Source organism: Lynx canadensis, chromosome F1 (assembly GCF_007474595.2).
Source record: "Lynx canadensis isolate LIC74 chromosome F1, mLynCan4.pri.v2, whole genome shotgun sequence".
Classification (NCBI taxonomy): Eukaryota; Metazoa; Chordata; class Mammalia; order Carnivora; family Felidae; genus Lynx; species Lynx canadensis.
Genome location: NC_044319.2, coordinates 23463206 through 23480812, shown reverse-complemented (window position 1 = coordinate 23480812; position 17607 = coordinate 23463206). Strand labels below are relative to the sequence as shown.

General features: G+C 47.2%; 1 pseudogene; it reads right to left on the bottom strand.

The window, feature by feature from the left end:
- Positions 1-3854: 3854 nt before the first annotated feature.
- Positions 3855-9123, bottom strand: LOC115504826 (annotated as a pseudogene).
- Between the last annotated feature and the right edge of the window lie 8484 nt (positions 9124-17607).

Sequence of the window (17607 nt, the reverse complement as noted above, 5' to 3'; positions counted from 1 at the left end):
TAAAATGGACCACTTGCATGAGAGCCTGCCTCATGGCTCCAAGATACACCAGTCTTTCCTGACAAAAAGAACTCTCCCTTACAGGATGGGCCAGATGGTGGTGGGGTTTGGGGTGGAAGCCCTGAGACTTGAGCCATGGAGAGTTCTGGTGTCAGACTAGGTCACCAAGTGCCCAGCGACCAGGCCAAGTGCAAACATTCACTGACTGAGAGCCAAATCGCCAGTGCTGAGAAAGGCTGAGCCCATAGCAGAGCCCAGTGTGGGTGGGCAGTGGGTCTGAAAGCTGCAATGGTCATGGAGAAGGGCATTCAGGGGGAGAGTGGAACACCTGTGCACAAGTACACTTGTACCAGAGTAGACATTTCACATCATGTTTAGCATTATTTCTAACGAAAAGAATTAGACACAGTCCTAAATGGCCATGAAAAAGAGAAAGGATAAATAAATAGTAATGCAGTCAATCTTGTATCAACATGGATAAGCCTCAAAAACAGTGAATGAAAAACATTCAGAGGATACCATATGATGACACGCATATAAACTTGGAAAGCTTGCAAAACCATGTCGTATATTACGTGTGGATACTGAAATGTATAGTACCATGCATGGCAGAGACAAAGACCAATTGCAACAGCGTATGAAGAGAGGGAAGGAAATGGTGCTGAGGAGGGTTAACAACGTTTTAAAAATTGGCTGAAGATGGGGCACCTGGGTGGCTCAGTTGGTTGAGAGTCCAACTCATGATCTCAGTTCAGGTCTTCATCTTGGGGTCGTGAGTTTAAGCCCTGCCTTGGCATGGAGTCTACTTAACAAAAAAATGGCTGAAGCAAACTTGGGGAGATAGGGTATCCGTGTTATTTGGACGGTATTCTCTAAAGACTCTTCTGTGTACTTGGAATATTTCATCATGTTTAAAGGGACACATGAGTGATCCAGGAGCCACCTCAGCCCAGTGACCATCTGCAGTAGGTTATACTCAGGCTGCAGTCAGACACGAGTGAGAGCATTCAAGATATGACAGGGAGTGGATCTCCCTTCCCCAGGAGCTCTGGTAGCACGACAAATGTGTTCTTCATCTCACATTTCTATGGTCTTCGCTCCAGCCCTCCGATATAGATGGCGGATCCGGACTGTGCCTTCCCTTGAAGCCCCTCAGCTCCTGGCAATGGCTCAACCCTCACTTTTTGATTCCACTTCTCTCACGTTTGCCGTGGGTGAGACTCTATCCGGCCTTGGGCGTGTTCCAATTTGGTACAAAATACCCTGTCCACATGGGTCTCCCTCCGGGACTGTGTGGCCCACCTGGGACCTCTCACATAGCCCCTCAGAATAGCCCATGACCACTTGCCACCAAGTCTCAGAAGGTGTGGCCTGCAGTCTAGAAAACGTTGAGGAAGAGGTTTGATAGGCATGGAATGAACCCAGAGGACAGGTGAGAGAATCCTGTGTGTCGGAGGCAGGAATTTCATCAGACATAGGGAGATATTAAGTGCAGTTCCAAACATCACAGGACAAATGCCTGCCAGTAGCCTTCCAGAACTTGGTTCCCTGAGAGTTTTATGGCTCAAATAAATGTCACGAACAGTGAACACATGCAAGATGTGATAGGGGTTGAGAATCCAGTCCTCCCTCAAAAACTAATAAATAAAAGAGAAAGTGCTACTTGGGCAAAGCTGTCTGACTGGGTCATTCTAAGGCTAGTTTTTATTGATATTCTACTCTGGGGACATCTCAACAATGGCTGCATGCTGGAATCACCCCAGGGGAGCTTTTCAGCCCATCACCACCCCACCTCAGGTCGGTTAAATCAGGGTTTCTGGGAGTGGGGCTGAGCATTTTTAAATATCTCCCCAGGCAACTGTGAGGTACAGGGAGGATTCCAGAACCATGTGTCTACACAACATGCCACTGAATTGGGCACCAGCAAACAAAACTGAACAAAATAAACCCTGCCCATTAGGGGTTAAACAACAGTAGCGGGCCGGTTTGTACACACACACTCCAAGGCTTTGAGCACTCGGGGTGGGGGGGTGGGGGGAGCTCTGCGATCATTCTGGATGGGGAGAATGAGCAAGGCAAGTGGGAGAATGGGTGGGGACTCCCCAATGACACAGAAAGGGCGTCCCTCTTGTTGATACGGGACAAGAGAATGAGTCAACGCCTGGACGATGAAGCACTCAAGCGAGGGAAAGGCCTCCAGGTTCCATCTGGTTTCCAGGCACGATTTTGCTCAATTGTTCCAAAGAAAGAGAATTTCATGAAGACACCCCGATGGGAAAGCTGCCGCCTCCACTGGCCGCTCGGCCCTCCCGGGCAGGAAGTTTACCCTTCGTGGCTAATCTCAAGCAGCAGCCTCAGCCAGCCCCTGCTTTACCCGGACCCTGAGCTGCTGCCCCTCACTTAGCCTTCGGGACGCCCCTCATTGTGGGAGGTGTATTCAGGCTGGAACACAGCATCCGGGAAACGAACCCCTTCCCCCCCAAATGGACGACCTTCAGGGAAAACTGATCCCTGCCCGGAGGAAAGCCTTTGTGTGCAGGAGCCGTCCCTGGTCTCAGGGGACTGAAGGCAAGAGTGCTGCCCTCTCCGTGGAGCCCCTGAGCGGAATAAACAGAAAAGCAGCATTTATATGCCCTGTGCCTTTAGTGGGGCAGGAGGTGGGGCTTGTTATCGTTATTATAGCTGGGGGCTGCAGGGGTTGAATTCCTGGAGAATTTGGAAACTGCCGGCTGGGATGTTACCCAAGACATATGCCTGTCCCCACATGGAGCAGCCGGGCTCACGGCTGGAATTTCAAACACTTGCCCCAATTGTTCACACGGTTCCGGTCATTGGTATGCTGGACACTTGGTAATTGACCCGACGCTAGGTTCTCATGCTCTGCTGTCCCTACCAGGGACTGGCAGCCGTGAATACCACCAACACAGAGAAGAGCCAGTGAAAAGTGGTTGTAGAGGCAGATCCGCCATCACCCTGCCCCCCCAGGGTCCCAGCCGTGTGGTGAGGACGCTGAGAGGGACGCTGGCCGGTTCCCCACAGTCTTGTGTTGTCAGCTCATGGCCCCCCTGAATGTTTCTCATCGGCTGCAAACCAAGGCTGGAGCCCCCAGGAGACAATCACACTGGAATACAAATGGAGTTTTACACTTAAAGATCGGGTTGGATGGCACATGACCGGAGGGGCATATGAAGGAGAAATCCCTTTCTGAAACTCTGTCATTGTACACACGCAAGTTCAAGTCCCTAACAAGGCCCTGTCTGTTTTCAGTCCCACCCAACTACCAGGGCTTTGCCCAAAAAAGGAGAAAGGGAAGCTTTAAATCAAGTCACCCTAAATCCTTGGGATTTATCCTTGGGATAATCTGTCCGGTATTTGTGCCTCTGCTGATGCAGTGGTATTCTGGTGCCCCAGGCCCCCTCTGGCTCCTGCCAGGGGTCACAGAGGTGGCCTCAAACACCTCCCCTCTCCCCCCGTCTCCTCTCGCCACCACAGACACACAATTGGAAGGAAAAAGCTTGAGGATCTTCTGATATATAAGCAAATAGATGGGGGTCATCGCAATAAGTAGGAGGACCCCAGCATAAAATGAAGCCTCTTCCTACATTAAAACCTGGCTGTGGTCAGCACTGAGTTCCCACCCTCAAGTCCCAGGTGAGATGGGCTTCCTGGTAGAAACCGAGTCTCTCAAACACCGGCAGAGTCGGCATCATTCCAGGGAAGTGGGGCATAAAAGCTGTCATTTGGATCCCAGTGTTCCACCTTCGAATTGTCACTGCCACTCATTGACCAGTGACAAAATGTTCCTCACCAACTCCTCCCAAAAACCCCTATAAAGTAACTGCTGATTCTTCACTTTACAGCGAGGAAAACTGTGCCTCAGAGAGATTGAGTGCCTTGCTCAAGGTCACACAGCAAGGAAGTGCTAGTGCCAGGATCAGGGCATCTGACCCAGCGGCCTGGCTTGTAACTACTCGGCCGTCGTTCTGTTCACACGTGTCACCAGGGTGGCAGACTACCACCTCACAGGTACCCCGGACCACGAGTCCCTCTTTCCCGGGGGGGTGGGGCTTGGGGTTTTCATCGCCTTCCCTGAGGATTATGAGAGGCTTCCCGTTGCTCAGGTCCAGGCTGCTGGGAACAACTGAAAACCTCAGTGGAATGGGGAGGCAGGTGTGGACAAGGGTGGGGATGTAGCAGGAAGTAAAGAAGTAGGCATGGAGGGGCACCTGGGTGGCTCAGTCGGTTAAGCATCCGACTTCAGCTCAGGTCATGATCTCCAGGTTTGTGAGTTTGAGCCCCACGTCAGGCTCTGTGCTGACAGCTCAGAGCCTGGAGCCTGCTTTGGATTCTGTGTCTCCCTCTCTCTCTGCCCCTCCCCTGCTCTCTCTTTCTCTCTCTCTCTGTCTCTCTCTGTCTCCAAACTAAATAAACATTAAAAAAAAAAAAAAGTCATCATGGAGCAGCTCTTGAGTGGCCTGACGGGCAGTGGGATCTGTCCAAAGCATCTTGTGAACAAAGGAGGTGGCCATGGTGTCGATGTGCGTGGGAATAGTGTGTTCATTCTCGTGAGGTCTCTGTTAGGCAAGAGTCTCAAAAGGTGGTTTGCCCGCTGACAAGGTATACGCGACTCATCCAATAGACCACGTGTCCATTTCCAAACTGTGCCCTCTGGCTCAGCACCGCAGGGTTTTCCTTCTATCCCTGTCATACTCGGCTTTGGTTGCCAGTGAGAATCCCCTATTTTCGCCCCCAGATCCTCACTGAGTAGGAGTTAGCCCAGCTTGAGGTCCCAGTGATTAACCCAGTTTCGGTACAGGTGGTGGCAGCCAGGGACCATCTGCCACAGGTAGTAGCAGGCCGCGGGCTCGCTCGGTGCTTTCCTCCCCCGAGATCTCCAGCAGCAGAGCTCCAACACAAGTTGTTGTAGTCAAAAAAGCCATGGAGCCCATGACGTGTTGGTGGACGAGGCTGTGGTGAATGCCAATATCCGTGGGCGTCTTCTCCTTCCGGAGTGGCTTCAGCAGCAGCGACTTCGGCAAGATCTTGCCTGCAAATACCTTCTTGGTGCCTGAGACCTAGATTTCAAAGCACTTGATAAAGCCACCCTTTCCCACAAAGCAACCGCCACACTGCGAGGGTCCACTAGGACCTCCTGGATCTCCTTCACCAGCTGGGCTGCGGCCAAGGCCCCAGGAGCCGAAACTGCTGGGATCCCGGCTTCGCCGGGTTGACTGGGGCTGGCTTCCCTGCAGCTGCCACCGCACTGCTGTTCCCGGAGTTGCTCAGCGGACCTAGTAGGCTCTGAGCTGAGGCTTGGCAATGATCCGCAGCTCCCTGATTCAAACCCAGCCGCGGGGGTTCGGGGGAGAGGGGGGGCGGTGGTTACAAAAGCCTCTTTTATTTTTTTCCATAATGAAGGAGGGAATGGCTCAGGTTCTCCAGGTGCCCTAGGCTGTCCCACTCTGTGCCCCACACCCCACTCCCCCTGGGATCCAGGTCCTGGAATGGGTTTCTTTCCTGGGGCAGAGGGGAAGTGGAGGCAGGTAGAGAAGGTAGCTTTATCAGATTAATTCTGGTAAAATGCTCAGGCTCCCAGCCCGTGCAAGCAAGGTGCCCCAGCCTCTTGTGTACCCAGTGATTTCCAGGCTGGTGGGGGGTTGTTTTTACTCCAAACTCTTGGCCAGCCCTGCATCTCACCCGAGGGCTGTGGTTCGGGGAATGTTTTGACTTGAAATACTCAAGCCTGTGGTGGTAGTTGGAGTTGTGAGACCCTTCTGTGCTAAAAGGAAAAATGAATGGTCTATTTAGAAGCTACTAACAATTCACAGTATAAAGAACAGGCAACAATTCTGCCGCCGAACTGCAGCTTTCTGAGGGTGCGCCCCAGGGGAGCCGTGCGGCAATCGTGGCCTCAGCTCTGGATATTCCATTTGGAAGACCTCCCACTCGTGGTGGCAATGCTTCCAGAAGATTGTGCCTCCGCCCTGGCTTTCTCAGCGCCTCTCCTCAACCCCTTCCCAGAATACTCTCTTCCTGGGGCCTGTGGTGTTCTTGGGCTCTGAGTAAGACTACTTTTCCAAAACCACACGAACTTTGCTCTGGACAAACAAGGGAAGGGTGGCTGTTTGGAAATGCCTAAAACAGCTGGTCTTGGGCCTGAGTTGTGAGGTTGTACCTCACCATCGCAGACACACAGTTCCCCTGAAGGAGGAGGCTGGCTTTCCTCTCAGGACAAAATGGTGGTCCCTGGAGCCTTGGGTACATTCCAGGGTGGTGTTTCTATCACCACAGCGATGCCTCATCTCACTGCATCCTAGGATCGGAAGAGACGGTGAGGCTCATAGGCTCCTCAACCCTCAGCCTAGTTGAAAATTGACCAGTTTACTGAAATGCCAAAGCCTGTTTCAGAAATCAGTGGCAGTTAGCAATGGTATTCATCTAATTTATCAAAATGAATACCTATATAGGTTCAAGTAATCTCAATCAAAATCCTGATAGGCTTTTGTATAGGAATTCACAAACTGATTATAAAATTTATATAGACATGCAAAGGATCTAGGAAAAACAATTTCAAAAAAAAAAACAAAGTTGTTTTTCAACTTTGAGGGCTTTACATAATGCTACAAAAATAGACAATGTGGTCCTGGACACACACAGAGTATAGACACACAAGTAGAGATAGATTAGTGCAACAGAGTAAGAGTCCAGCTATGGGTCCACACATCTATGGTTAATAAGTTGTGCTGGTATAATCGGACCTCCATATTCATGAAATGAACTTTGACCTTTACTGCAGACCACACACAAAAATGAACTTGAAATGGATCCTAGTACTAAATGCAAGAAAATAGTAAAGCTTCTGAAAGAAAAACAAAGGGTAAAGCTTTTTCAGCTTTGGATTAAGTAAAGATATTTAGCCAGAACACAAAAATCATGCATCATCAAAGCAAAAATTGATAAATTAGGCTTCACCAAAAATTTTAAACCCTGCTCTTCAAACGATAGTGGTAAGAAAAATGAAAAGATAAAGCACAGATTGCAATAAAATATGTGTAAAGCATATATCTGATAAGGCTGTATATAATATATGTACACATTTGATAAATATGTTCAACATCAATAGTCACTAGGGAAATACAAATTAAAACCACAATGAAATACCACTACATAGCTACCAGAATGGCTAAAACTAAAATAAATAAATAAATAAATAAAGTTAAATAAATCGACCACACCAAGTGTTAACAAGAGTGTGGAACAATGGGGGCTTCCGTACATAGCCAATGGGAGTGCAAAAAATGGTATGGCACACACTTGGCAGAATTTTAAAAAGATAAGCATCCATTTACCATTTCACTCAGCAATCCCATTCTTAGGTATTTATCCAACAGAAAGGAAAGCATATGTCCACAAAGACTTATACTCTTAATGCTCATAGAAGCTCTATTCAAATCCCCATCAACTGGCAAACAGTTTAACATATGGTGGTATATCCATATAATGGAATGCTAGTTGGATAACTACTGATAAAGCAACGTGGGTGACTCTCGAAAGTATTACGCTAATTGTAAGACGCAGCAACCTGGGGGGAGTGTCACGCCTGTTTGATGCCCAGAGCCAGCTCTTCTGCCAGCCTCTGGGGCCCCTGGCCCCAACTCCACCACCACCTAGACTGCCATTCTTAGGGAATTAGGAATGGCTCCCTCTCATCCTTGAACAATCTGCACTCTTTCTCAGTAGATGTTGAATTGATTTGGGAAATTACAGTAACAAGATTTCGGGATGCAGGAGAGACCTGCTTCAAATACTCAGCGGGGGTGCCTGGGTGGCTCAGTCAGTTAAGCATCCAACTCCTGTTCAAGTCACGATCTCACAGTTGAGCACCAAGTCGGGCTCTGTGCTGACAGTGCGGAGCCTGCTTGGGATTCTCTGTCTCCCTCTCCCTGCCCCTCCCCTGCTCATGCTCTCTCTCTCTCTCTCTCTCTCTCTGTCCTTCTGTCTCTCCCTCTCTCTCAAAAATAAATAAACATTTTAAATAAATAAGTAAATAGATAAATAAGTATTCAGCTATTTTCCAGGACAAATTTGTATTACTGATTTTTATAAATGATGAATGTGATCATAATAACTGATCTTTCCCCCACCCATCATGCCCTGAGTTTGTGTGAGTGCAGGGCCCAATGACAAGTGCCAAGGGTGCCAAGGGGTGCCTCCCAGCCCTTGCTCTTAGATCTTATAGGACCTATTTCAATGAATGCTTTCTTAGCCTACACACTCATTCATCCTACAAATATTTGTTGAGCACCTACCATAAACCCAAAAGTTGAATTTTAAAGTGTTTTCTCTTCAGCAGACTTAGAGTCAGATCCTAGGTCATGCTGACCTTTGAGTGAGTAGAACAAATAATTAAGAAAGCATTGTTCGCTTAACTTGGATAATGGCAACGTCTGGTTTTTTAGTTTGACTGACTCAGGAAGTAGGTTTGGGTATTTTATCTTTGTTGTTCTCAGTCATTCCAAAAATACCGAATCTATTGTTTGGCAAAGGAATCTCATCTTCTTCCCAAAGCACATTTTTCAGTCTCATTCGGAATGTCAATTATTTGAATCATCATTTTGGGAAGAATGAGGTGTTTGGAAGTGAAGTACTTTATATCAATTCCAATTTATAATTCTTGGGCCAAATCTTTGATTAGTTCTAATTGATCCCGAGGGCTTCGGGAGGGGAAATCATTGCTCCCTCAGGTTATTTGCAGCCTGCTTGACTTTGGTGGGGAATATTTCAGGGTGGGGTCTCTGAGCTGGGAACTGCTGCTGTTTTATATTCGTTGAGCACCGTGAGGAGATGCAGAGAAATCATGATCGCTGATGCCCAAGCCCTTCACAGTGGTGTGGGGCTCTGCTCCTCTTCTGGGCACGTCCATTTCTCCTCTGCCATCTTCAACAATCCTGCGCCAGAGCAGAACAGGTGCAAAACTGAGGGCACAAAGAAGGAAATGTACTCACGGTCAACTGCTAATCGGTAAAGCTTGAATTTAAACCCCAAGACTTCTGACCTCTCATCTCTAAGTTCTCCTTCAACACGATTATCCTCTGCCTCTTCTTTACCTCCAGCCACATTCATAGCCTCCTTGTCCAGGGACTAAAACCAAGCCCAATTCTTCCTCACCCCTAGCTCCCGAGGTCTGCTTGGTGGCACCATGACCTTGACTACCAGTCACCCTGGGCCTTTCAATTTTGCTTCCCACAGCATCTTGAGTTGGTGCTCCGACTTCCGGGCACCTGCTCTATTTGCAGAAAAAGCTTTTTCCTTAACTCAAGCCTGATCATCTGAATGTCTGACTCCCTGAGGGATCCTCTAACACAGCCAAGCCTTTGTTTGATTGTGGAGGCTGCCTCCTCTCACATGTATCTGCTCTCTGTCTGGGGCCCCCCACCCGCAGCCTCCCTCGCCTGCACACAATGGAAGACCTGTGTCTTTTACCACCGTGAGGATGTTACAGCGGATGCTAGGGCCGGCTGCCAACATTTGGTGGTGCGGAAGCCTTCCCAGCCTGGCTGGTGTGACTGACAAGGTTGGCAGTTGGGTTGATCCTTGGCCACAGGGGCGAGATCCAGCTAGATCACTGGCTCAGGGAAGAGGTGACCTGACTTTTCCCTGAACCCCCCATCCCGTCCAGCAGAATCCTGTTCCTCAGAGATTATGTGTCTCTTCAACTGCCTCAAGAGGCCAAGGCCTGACATAGCAACCGAAAACTTTCTAACTCGGGAAGAATCTTCAATCGTCCTCTTCATCATTTTTCCAAAGAGTCTAATACAAACCAAAGCCATCCATCCATCCATCCATTTTTAATTTATTCTTTCATTCATAAAAATACTTATTGGACTCTTACTGTATTCCTGGCCAATTAATGAAGCTGAGCTGCCTTTCAGAGTATTCATGTTAGCCGGGCCTCAAAGCCCATCGTAAATGCTTCCTTAAACCAGATGCCTCTCCTAGCATTTCTATTTTAATTCCATTCGGTAGGACACAGAGCCCTCGAGGGCTCACTGCTCACTGCTGTCTCCACCATTCAGGCCTTCCCAGGCTGACCGGTACAGCGGCCTCCTCTGTTGGTGCTGTTTCAGAAGGGAAGGTCAACACCAGAATCAGGGTTTCTCATTCTCCACTCCTCACTCAGACCGCGCCCCACCCCCACCCCCCACCAAATCCATCAGCCTTTCCAAGCCCATCCCTTCCCACAGGACATCTCTGCCCCCGCTCACCACGTGCTTCGCAAGCAACCCAGTCTTTCTGTGTCCTGCTACTCAGGCCTTCTAAGCAAGATAGCAAGATTAATCTTCCTACCAAAACACTGTGATGTTGCCTCACACAGACTCTAATATGCATTCATTGTCCACTGCTCTGAGGATGTTTTTCAGTCATTCATCAAGTATTTGTTGAGCACCTACCATATTCCAGTGACTCTGAAAGATCCTGAGGCTATAACAGTGAGCAAAATATAACTGCAGCCTAGATGGAAAGACAAAAACAGACAAGAAGTCAGTGCGATTGGCATTTCATCGGGAGTGTTTCGCAGGAGCACCGAGGCTGGCCCGGAGGGATTTGTCAGGAAAGGTTTCCTGAGGCGGGGCAGGTAACCTCAACAAAAACTCCCTTGCCAGCATTCAAGGTCTATTCTTGTCCTCCAATCTAAGAGTGTTTACTTTGACTTTGCCACTCCTGCACCAACTTAAATACCCTGTGTCACCCACCTTCCTCCTTCCTCCTCTATTGTGAATTGTGTGTGGAACTTAAATCCCCGGCTAAATGATAAATGCCAGCAGGGCAGGACCGGCAGTCTTTGAGTCAAGTCCAGCCATGTGGTCCGTACTGCATTGGTCCACATGATGTGTTTTTAAAAAGTTTAAATGAGGTACACTGGCGGTCACCGGCCGTGTTATAGCAGGACAATGGCTGTACATTTGCCCACCAAATGGGCACAGTGGAACTGAGGTGGGCCACTTCCGAGCCCGGACCTTAATAATGCTTCACACACTCTCTTCCACGCCTTCTTCCCTCTTCTCCTTGCTGACACCCAGAGGGGGCTGTGGCCTTGCCTTGACCATGACCTGCAGAAGAAATCAACATCCTGGTTCCTTAAAACAATTGTATTGGCTCCCTTTGTTAGAGCAGACTAGCCTTACCCTACCTAATGCAACTGCCAACATGTCAGCTTGCCAGCTTCCAACAGGAAAAAAAAAAAAAAAAAAAAACCTCTAGCAACACCGTGCCTACACTCCTGCAGGCAGCAGTCAGCAGGAGCTAAGTCCTGGTTTGTGACTTAGGTGCCCCAAGGTGCCCCACAGGACCCTTGCACTCTTGCTTCTCCGACCCTTCACTCTTTCCCATGAGCTGCCTAATGCTTGCGGACGGTTGTGTTCTCAGAAACATCTGAGCCTCAGAGTAGCATGTGACTCAGGGAGTCTGATACCTGACAAACCACCTGCTTGGTTCTTCTCTCAAGATGTTTTCTGTTGTAAAACCTAAACCAGTAACCTCAAGCCTGGTTTAGAACCTAGATCAAAACCAATGCCTCTTGCCAAAAACAAATATTCTACAATTCCCCTTTTATATTCCTGATATTAAACTAATATTAGCCACCTTACACATAATTGTAAAACTCCGTATAATGCCCTAATGGCAATACAAAGGAGAAATAAAATGAAAATCGCTTATGTTAATTGCGTGTGTTTCAATACATAAAGGTTTGTTGTGATTACTTTAAGAGCCGCACAAAGTATCAGATGCTCCCCCGGCAGGAACAGAAGCTCCCGTGAATCTGACAGTTGCGAATGCAGACTGGTACAGGTATGTGAGTCTGGTAACTCAGGTACCACAAGTGGCATTGCCATCAGGGATGTGATTTTTCTAAAAGGTGAACAGCTCTTGGTAAAGTACTCCCCCCCACCTCCAACTCCAGTCTGTCCTTGATTTCCACAACAGTTGCTTTCCTGGAAAACTTTGTGTATTTGAAAATGTGCAACAAATGCTTTATGAGTAAAATAGAGTTCAGGTTTACGCTCAGATCATCTCAAACACATTCTCCACTCAAACACACACAACGGGCACCCAGGAGTCATGCAAGACAGAGGATCGTTCTTGGTTGGGGACACCACCCAGAGCCATTCAGCCTGTCTAGCATCTCTGCCCTTTCCCCCATTGAACACTGAGAACATCCCAACCCAACCATTAAGACAACCAAACGCACCCACACATTTCCTAAGGCTCCTTCCAGCAGATGCTTCTTCCCCCATGAGAACCATTGCCTCAATCCAAGAAGACACACAGAGAGGTGAAGGCGATATTAAAGCCCCTCCTAAAGATGACTCAAGTTTTTCCTCTAGCTTGTTGAAAATAAGACATCACCTCATCTCGATGTTCTGCAACTATCTAGACTTGTTAGACATTCGTTCAGGGAGGGAGTTGGCAGTGGTCAGAAAAGACTGTGGGGCCCTCCCGGTTGGGGGCACTCACTTTTCCCTCTGGTTCTGGGGGGAGAGGCCTTACCTCCCAGATTCTGTTTTTAAAAAGGACATATAAATAAAGCCAGAGGCTGAACTGAAAGCCAATTCTCCCATCCCTCTCATCTCCTGCCTGATAATAGCCTCTTGGAACGAGTCGTATGGAGACGTTGACTGACTGCTCCTGAGGGTGTGTTCACCTAAAATGGTGCTCGTGTCATTTTTCCATGTTGCTGTGATGCCAGGCAGCCAAGATGGACACTGTTTCTCAAAAGAACATGCCTGTAAATCAGGTTTCATCTGGGCTGGGGTGGGGCCCAAAACCCCAGTCAGCACCCCCACAAATTTAGGAAAACTGAAGGGCTTGAATGCTTGGTTCCTCTGGATCCTTCCAAAAAGACCAGCCTCTCAGCTTCCTCCCCTTGAAGAAACCTCCATTTTCCCTACAGGCCTCTGTGTTGTGTGAACTCTCACATGGCTCCCCAAACGGCCTTGTAGACAAGTGCTGCTATGCTTACAGATGTATGTAATGAAGGGACAATGACAGAGCGACAGTGAATTAGAAATTCTTCCTGTCAAGACCCCAGGGCCAGGCTGCTCCTCCTTGGCCCTCATATCTTATCCCCTGCTTCCCTGTGCCAGCATCTCCCCTCCCTCATTTCATGCTCTCCCACCACCTAGTTTCCTCCTCAGTCTTAGGCCATTTTTAACTGTCTGACCGGGAAGGATCTGACCTGACAGGACAATTAAATATTAATACCATGATTGAAGAGTCTGTGTTCAAATCAATTAAAAATACGACTTGTGGAGCTGAGACATTTTCAATCTATTTCTTCTTCCTGTCAGGAAAGCTCTTGCTGTTTAGCCCAGACCCTCAGTGCCCTGGGGCAGGATTGATCCCAGAAGGTGCCCATATCTTCTGCCAGTCACTACCCTCCTTGGACAGGGGCTGGTGAAGGGGCTGATGTGGCCTTTCTCCTACCATGAGGGACAGGGACCCCATGCACAGACCCCCTCCTCCATCAGAGTCCTCCCCGGGACGAGCTGCCTCCCTCTTTGGGCTCCCATCATGTGCTAGTTCATATCTGATGTTTGTAATTACTTGTTGTGTTTGTGCTGCATTCTAGAATGTGAGGGAACACATTGAGGGCAGGAACCATCCTCCTCGTCTTTCCACACAGATCCCCACCCAGTTTCTGGAAACTGGTACACAAGTAATAAATGTACAAGGAATCAATAAGGCAATGAAATCTGCCACTTTGTTCTACTTCCTTGTTTCCAGTGAAAATCTGTTGAATGACAATATTAATACCTTAATTCTTCTACCCCCTCTCAACTCTGCTTCAGGTGGCATCTGGGTGACAACATAAGCATACCCCGAGAAAGCCCAGGACAAATGAGAATTTATCTCTATAAAGAAGCAGCGTGAGCAGCTACTCCCAGACCCCTGAGATGAGATGATTACCCACCATCAGCCAGTACAGCATTTAGCTATGAGCTTTCTGGAAACCCAGGCTGAAAGGGAGACATTGTAAGTTATTTTTGTGCCAAAAAGAACACAAACTGGTCAGCAGAGACAAACTTTTCCTGAAACTCTGCAACTCAAGGGGGATTTGTTATGTGAATCCTTACACAGAAATCCTCAAATGTCATTTTGCTCTTCCTCATAGAAGCCACACTCATCCCTGCCACAGGACTTGTGCCTCTGCCTGGAATGTTGGCAACGGAGCTTCTCAACACATGTCTCTCTGCTGAAGTGTCCCCTCAGAGCAGTCATCCCTGCCTCTTCTCCCCTGGGGCTCCCCTGGGCCCAGCACCACACTCTCTTTTTTATTTCTCTGCATTGCACTTACCCTCTGGAACCATCTTATGTATTTGCTTGTTTACTTGCTCTCTGTCTCTCTCACAAGACTGTAAGATTCATGAGGGCAGGGATTTTGTCTGTTTTCTTCATTGCTGTACCCCAAACCCCTGAAGTAGCACTTAGTACCTAGTCAGCACTGAATATGTATTGGCTGAATTATCATTCGAAGACATATCTCAGCCAGGGTTTTGGGCAAGCACAGAAGCATGGTTTTAAAAGGAGATTCTTATGGATGACGCATGAGATAACATGTTCCAGGCTCTTTGCTTTCTTATAACAATTTAATACAGGGATAAAACATGGAGGGTCTATATATGGATAACATTAACAACTTCTTGGGTCTATCATCTGCCTCAAACATCAGTGGGCCTAAATGGGCTTTAACAAATCTTCACTCAAGGTTGGTTCTTTTCACATACCACACACACACACACACACACACACACGTACATATATATATATATATATATATTTATATATATACTTTTTTTTATAGAAAAGCTCCCACCCTGTTGCCCAGGATGGAGTGCAGTGACTATTCACAGGCACGATCTCACTACTGATTAGCAAAGGAGTTTTGACCTGCTCTGTTGCCAGTGTGGGCTGGTCCGCCCCTCCTTAGGCAACATGGTAGTCATTTGCTCCTAGAAGATCACCATACTGATGCCAGTCTTAGTGTGGACACCCAACTGACACAGCACACTACAGCCCAGAGCTCCTGGGCTCATGTGATCCTCCTCCCTCAACCTCCCAAGTAGTTGGGACTACAGGTGCCTACCACTCCCAGGGTCCATTCCTAACTGGCCTCTCCAGCAAGTATTCTAGTACAGTCCTTGTTTGTCTAAAGTGAGGGGCTTCTGGGCTACCAGACAATAATGCAAATTCTTATTCACCTGCAAATATTTAAGAGCTGGACTCTCAGGGCGCCGGGGTGGCTCAGTTGTTAAACATCTGACTTCGGCTAGGGTCATGATCTCATGGTTCGTGGGGTTGTGAGTTCGAGTCCCACATCAGGGGAGCTTGGGCCCCACTTTGGGTGAGCACGAGCCCACATCTGGTGAGCACACGCCCCGCTTTGGGTGAGCCCCGTTTCTTTCTCTCTTTCTCTCTCTCTCTCTCCTACTGCTCTCTCTCTCTGACCCTCATTCACTTGCACCTTCTCTCTCATAAATAAATAATTTTTTTTTTTTGAGAGTGGACTTAGAGTCTCATCTGCAGAAAAGTCAACCATCTTTAACAGAAACATGGGCTGCAGGAGTAGCTACAGGCAGATCCAGTATATCCAGTAGAAGACAACTGTGAATTGTTGTCAAGGGCCCACATAAGACCTGGGGCAAGGTGTTCAAATTCTATATCATCTTTCATCTCAGTTATCTGCTGTTATATAATACATTATCTCCCCAAAACTTAGCTTAAAATGACAAACATTATTAGCTCACAGTTTCTGTGCGTTGGGAATTTGGGAGCAGCTTAGATGGGTGGTTCTCGTTCAAGGTCTCTGATGGGCTTGCAGTGAAGACATTCTCTGGGAAGCCTCCGTTTTACCACAGGGTCTCTCCATGGGGCCACTTGAGGGTCTGTGCGACATGCTAGCTTGCTTCTTCTAGAACAAGCGGTCCAAGAGAAGAACAAAAAGGCAGCCCTAATGCGCTCAATGACCTAATCTTGCTGTCACACACTTTTACTTCCACCATATTCTGTTTGTTGGATGTAAGTCACTAAGTTCAGGCCACACTCAAGTTAAGAGAAATTAAACTCCACCTCCTAAAGTTAGGAGAATCAAACCACTGTACTATCTGATGTGGACAAAATAGCCTCAGCAGGAGAAATGTGTATGACGACCATTACCAACCAGAGAGGTTCTTGATTGTGTGAGAGGGGGCACAATGTACTGAAGAAATCATGGACAATAATTACACCTTCCAGGACTTAAATCCCAAACCCACCATTTACCAGCTGAATGCATTTGAATTTGAGGAAGACATTTTCCTTCTCAGAGCTTTAGTTTTCTTTTGTTTAAAATGGAGATAATGTTACCCAACGTGCTGACATGCTAAGAAAAATAGAGAAAATGCGTGTCAGTCTCTTTCTGGGCACACAGTCAATATTCATGAAATGACAGGTGTTATTAAATTATGCTGAGACACTTCTGTGAGTCTTTGATTTTTGAAGAATTATGAATTGGTATACTGTATGGTATAAAAAATGGATAAACTGCTTAAAAAATAATTACTTAGGATACACCACCTATTTGGTACTAAATGCTTATCCAATACAGTGATTTTTGTTTGATACTCAGCTCATCCTTCTGGGATATTTATGTATACATGTGTATGTATATGTGCTCTGTCTAATTCTCCAAAGACTCAAATGGCTTACAAAAATATCAGTTACAAAATGAAGACATTAAAAACAAAATTTTTAAAACGCAAACAGAAACTCAGTAATATGAAAAGTACAAATCAAAAGAAAGGGGAAAATGCTAAATTAAGGGAGGTTAAATAAGATTAAGCTGAGGCAAAAATTTGTCTCCAGGCCAAAATGAAGAAAGAACCATCATCAAGGTCACAAGAAGATACAAAACATTTTTCCTAGAACTTGATTCCGAAAGGAGTGTCTCATGAAGAAGTCATCATAGAGTCATCAAAGGGATATAGGACCATCCCTATGGGAGGTGTCCAGCGACTTTTATAAACCCATAGCATCCCACAAACATGCAAAGGGCATGACCTCAAGACATCACTCGATAATGACAACTCTACAGGGGTCATAACTGCTTGATACATCTGGAGAAATTAATGGAAGGTGGCCTACATGTCTTCTGGCAATACTTAGCTAGTGTTCAGTGTATTATTAAATGATAATAATCATAATGTGAGTTTTTTGAACACCTGCTAGGGACCAGGCAATAAACTGAGTGCTTTACTTACATGATCTCACTTAATCTTTATAAGACCATGTGAAACAGGTACTGTTTAGCCTCCTTTTATCTGGCAAACACAGATAGTGAACAGGAGAGTCAGGATCTAAACCTGAGCAATCCAGAGCCTGACCTCCAACACACCTCACCATGGAGCCTGGAATACTAGGGACCAAGTTGAGAGCAGGTATCAGTAAGGAAGCCTGGGAGGTCCAGGTGAGCCCTCCAATGGCGACTGTGGCCAGGAGGACTGTGGACAGTAGCTCATGCAGTTTGGTTTGAGGGGCCATAGGATAAAAACCAGCATTAACAAAGAAGAG